General features: G+C 38.9%; 1 pseudogene; it reads left to right on the top strand.

The window, feature by feature from the left end:
• Positions 1-876, top strand: part of LOC101653645 — a 9,667-nt pseudogene extending 8,791 nt beyond the window's left edge.
• Positions 877-5,135: the final 4,259 nt, after the last annotated feature.

Here is a 5,135-nt window from a genome sequence, read left to right as displayed (position 1 = left end):
ATGTATGGATTGTGATAAGCGTTGTACGAGCCCCCAGTAAAATGATTTTTTTAAAGGGAAATATGTTGATGCACTGGTATTTGGAGCAGAACTAGCTGATGCATACATTTAATTTTTCAAAATAGTCTTGTCATTTCTTTGTTGAGTATAACTCAAAAAATGTTTCATTTACACTTGGTTCTTTCAACCCAGAGAAAGTTACCAGGCCAGATGAGGTCATTAGAGAACTTATTTGTGACTGCCTGGACACAATCTCAGAAACCCAAGCCCCAAATCAACACCTGCAGAAAGGCTTGTGAGAAATTGGAATGATGTTCAAGGATTATTTGAAAAGTGTATATGTGCTAAAGGAACTTTGGAGTCCGAACTTTATGAACAATTTATTCTGGTGTTGAATCAGTAGAAAGAAAAGATCGGGAGCTTATATAAAATGTTAAATGGAGGTCAAGAACTGAAAAAGACCACTGAACTTGACAGGGAAAATGCAACCTGGTCTCAAATGAGTGCTGGCAGAGCTGCAATCTATGATGGAAATACTGATAAAGAAAGGGAAACCAGCCTGATCCCTCTGTTATCTCCAGTCACTTTAAGAAAAGATGGTTCTGTTATTTCAAGCCTTGATATCACTCATATTGCACCAAGTAGAAAAAGGAGGCTGCAGATACAAAACAAAAAAAATGGAACACAACCAAAAATGGCCTCACAGCACACTCAGTTTCAAGAAGTTTCAAGTTTGAAATTTCAGTACCTCAGCTGCTGAAAAGGGAACAACACTCAACTGAAAATATGTCTTTAGAAACTGTAAGGGGCACCAATTCAGAAGACCTCTATGTGAGATTTAGCAATCTCAGAAAAAGTACCTTGAAGTTCACCTGACTGTGTTTTCTATTCATTTTTTAAACCAGAAAAGCAAAATTTCAACTCAGCAACAGCTTACCATTTAATTACATACATACTGAATTGAAACCATTGTGAAAATGGATTACACATCTGTATAAAGATATGGTTTGAAGAGTGGCACATTATTCTTAACTATTCATTCAGCATGCCTATAATTACATATAAACCCCGGATTTTTTGCAGAAGACACATTTATCCTTATTCAATTCACACATATTATATATGGTAGCTGTCTAATGACCTGTCTAGGAAGATTTGGAAATGGGACAAAAGAATTTTCTTTTAAGCCCACAGATCTTTTCTGAATAATTTTGAGGGTGATGCATAAAACCAATTTTGAGTTTGTATATGAACAATATAAAAATATGATAATAAAATGTCTGGTGCATTAGAAAAAGAAAACTTGACAGAATTGAGGGAGAAATAGTTAAAAAATAGTAGTTGGAGACTTCAACACACCATTTTCATTAATGAGTAGACTGTGTAGAAAAACATCAAAAGGAAACAGGACTTAAAACTATATACCAACTAGACTTAAGATACAGACTGAGAACATTTTATCTAACATCAAAACAAAATACATTCTTTTCCATGCACTTGGCGCACTCAAGTCTTAATATAAATTTATTTTTTAATTAAAAGATTGAAACAATGTAATTTCTCTGATCACAATGGAAAAGAACTAGAAATCAACAGCAGAAAGAATACACAAATATGTGGAAATTAAATAACCAAAGTCAAGATAAAATGGACAAATTCCTAAAAACACTGTGAAATAGTAGTGCTGTATCAGCATAAGGGAGAAAGGAACTTTCCAGTTTCCCTCTCAAAAAAAGGTCAGACCTCCCAGGAGGCATCATCAGGCTGTGACCTGATTGACAGTCTGGATTCTGCCCCTCCACCAGAGCAAGTTGACATACATTCTAACTAGCAGAGGGCCTAAACAACACTTACCCTTGTGTTCCCAAAGCTAGGGTGGTTCAGGGCTTTTATCTGCCCCATCCACCAAAGGTACAACAGGGTGGTTATACATATTCATTAATATTGGGGGGAAAGATGGGATTTTCTTGGAATAGGCTGGGCTATATTAATAGGTTTCCTACACAGTTGGTCTCAACAATGGAGCCTACTTGCAAGGAATTCTTGCATTTGGAGGCAGGATATTTTAGACATTCTTGCTTTGGTCCTTGGTGGGCAGCCCCTTTCTCTCTGCATGGTGGCAGACAGTTGGTCTTGTGATTCCTGAAAAAAGAACTTTAGGAAAGTTGGAGAACCCAACTTGCCTGTGTGCTCCAGAAAGTGGGATTTTGTACTCCTGTGTGATTTATAGTTGCTCTGCTACATGGTTCTAAGCTCAGATAACTTAGTAAGTGGTTCTCCTTATCTCAGAAACACTACTTAGACCTCTGCTGATTGTAGTTCTTGCCTTTCTTACCTGTTATCCTTTCTTTTTCTTTCTGTCTTCCAACCTCTGTGGACTTGATTGCATATGTAAGCTAATTCCTGGTCAATTTCAGATACAGCCCTTCTACCAGCACCACAAACTGACCAATCTTTTCTTGGTAGACCACAAGCACTTCATTTACATAATAGTGTATAGTCATTTCATTTCCACAGTCTACAGTCACTTCATTTGCATAGTATATTGACTAAACCCCAGTGTGCATAGCAATCACATGGCAAGCTATAGCTTTAAGTCACACAAAAAGTCAAAATGTTTACAGCTTGATTAGAAAATGTTAATCAACTTGAACAAAAGTATCAAATCTTCTGGAGTAAAAGGCAGAATAATTCCTCAAAGATTATGGAAAATGTTTTAAAGTTGGTTTTGGGGTTTCTTTTAAGGACAAAGATCACATAAAGAAATTCATTTAAACACAGATAAACGATCAAAATTGGCTCAAGGAGAAACAGAAAATTTCAACAGAAACATAAAAAGTGAAGAGATCAAATACCACTATAGAAAAGTTTAGTGGCAGATAGCTTAAATAGAGAATTATTCCAAAGAAGTACTGAATTAAAACCAATAAAAAAAATTCTTCTAGTAAAGGATACCAGGAGATATTGGCTACCCAATAACAAGTACAAGATCTCCTGAGCAACTATCACTAAGAAGTTCCACTAGGAGGGCTATCCTGCAGTGAGAGTTTCAACGTAAAGCTAAGTAGACCCAAGTTTCTTAGGGTGGGACAGCAGCACCCCCTGCCGAGAGACTCCCCCATACAACTGGCCACCAGCACAAGCTGCTTCTGAGAGTCCTGCTCTACACCAGCACACTCCGTTTTCTCAGCCCCTGAGGCAACCCAACCAGCCAAGCCTCTTACTTTGGCAGGCCAATTGTGTGAGCACTTGTTGCAATCATAATCAATACTCAAGGTCAACTTTTTGCCTTTTTTTACCTTTACACCTCCTTCAAATTTTCACAAAGTTGTAAACAGACAAACAGCTCAACGATAGGAGACTTCAACACAACATTCTCAAGGGTCACAAGGAAAGAAACTCAATAAAGAAACAGAAGAGCTGAACAACATAATCAACCAACTCAATCTCCTAAAAATATACAGAGCACTCCACCCAAAAGCAGTACAGTATACATTCTTGCAGGGTAAGCAGTAAATATTTTAGAATAGATCACATGTTAGGCCACAAGGCAAACATCAACAAATTTTCAAATGTTGAGATTCTACAATCAATTTTCTCAGATCAAAATGCTATAAAGCAGGAAATCAACAATAGGAAGAAGAGGAACATAAGAACAAGTACATGGAGACTGAACAACACGACTCAAAAAAGATGGTTGTAAATCAAGGGATAAAATTAATAAATTCCTTGGGAAAAAAACCCAGAAATAATACATCATACCATAATCTTTGGGATTTCAAAAAAGCAGTTATCAGAGAGCAATCAACACACACAATAAAAGAGGGTAAATCCAAAATCAACACCTTAACACAACACTTCCAACAAGTAGATCAAGGACAACAAAACACCCTCCAACTACAGAAAAAAAGAATTCATAAAGATTACACTGGGAATAAACAAATTGGAACAGCAAAAAAACAATTGAAAAATCAACAAGACTAGGAGGCTTCAAGATGGCGCCAAGGTAAGCGGCCCATATGGGGTGCTCTGTTGAGTCTGGTGTAAGGGAGGTCCAGTGGAAGTGTTCTGGTCAGTGGAAAGGTCCCCATGAAGGGTCCTCCCTGTCCAGGAGGTGGCCCTAGCCGGCATATGCTTTGTTTCAAGCCCTGGAGATCTGGGTCCATATATCAGGGGTTTCCCGCTGGCTGTGCACCTCACCACCAGCCAGTGCCCACCCCACCCCACTCTGATCCACCCTCTGACCTGGTTGCCACCCCAGGAACAGGACGGCTATTGTTTTTTGTTTGTTTGTGTTTTTAATCATTTTATTGGGGTCTCACAATTCATAAATACATCAATTGTATAAAGCACATTTGTATAGATGTGCTTTACACAATTGATCTATGTATTGTGATGAATTGTATGAGCCCCAATAAACTGATTTTTTAAAAAGCACATTTGTATATTCGTCACCCTCATCATTCTCAAAACATCTGCTCTCCACCTATGCCCCTGGCATCAGCTCCTCGTTTTTTCCCCTTCCTCCCTGCTCCCCACTCCCTCATGAGCCCTCAATAATTTATAAATTAATATTTTGTCATATCTTGCACTGTCTGACATCTCCCTTCACCCACTTTCTGTTGCAGGATGGCTATTGTGTAGAGCTCCTCAAGGCTGGGCCTGACCACCACATAGCAGCTGTCCACTCACAGCCCCCACCCATCTCCCACAGTTCCCCTCCCTACACGGGGCTAGTAGTGATTCTGCCTTCAAGTTCTGGTCCCTCCTGGCAGCCACCCAGGGCCCTAGGGCCTAACCCATAGCAGGAAACAGTGAGCATAATAAATATATATGTGACAAATGAGAGACTCATGAAATTTGTCAAACTATTCAGAACATGAAGAAAGATATCACCGATTAGACAATGAGGTGTCAAAGGGATCAGGTATCAGGCATCAAAGTACAAAAAACCATATAATTGTGTGACCACCTTCCCAAAATGATCGCTGAAGACAAATGTGTACACAAGCAAATGTGGTGAAGAAAGCTGATGGTGCCCGGCTATCAAAAGATATAACATCTGGGGTCTTAAAGGTTTGAAGATAAACAAGCGGCCATCTAGCTCAGAAGCAATAAAGCCCACAGGAAGAAGC

Source organism: Echinops telfairi, unplaced genomic scaffold, assembly GCF_000313985.2.
Source record: "Echinops telfairi isolate 266 unplaced genomic scaffold, ASM31398v2 ScPeMD7_7462;HRSCAF=8500, whole genome shotgun sequence".
NCBI lineage: Eukaryota > Metazoa > Chordata > Mammalia > Afrosoricida > Tenrecidae > Echinops > Echinops telfairi.
Note: the sequence above shows the minus strand (reverse complement) of the source record. Positions and strands in the feature narration are given on the sequence as shown.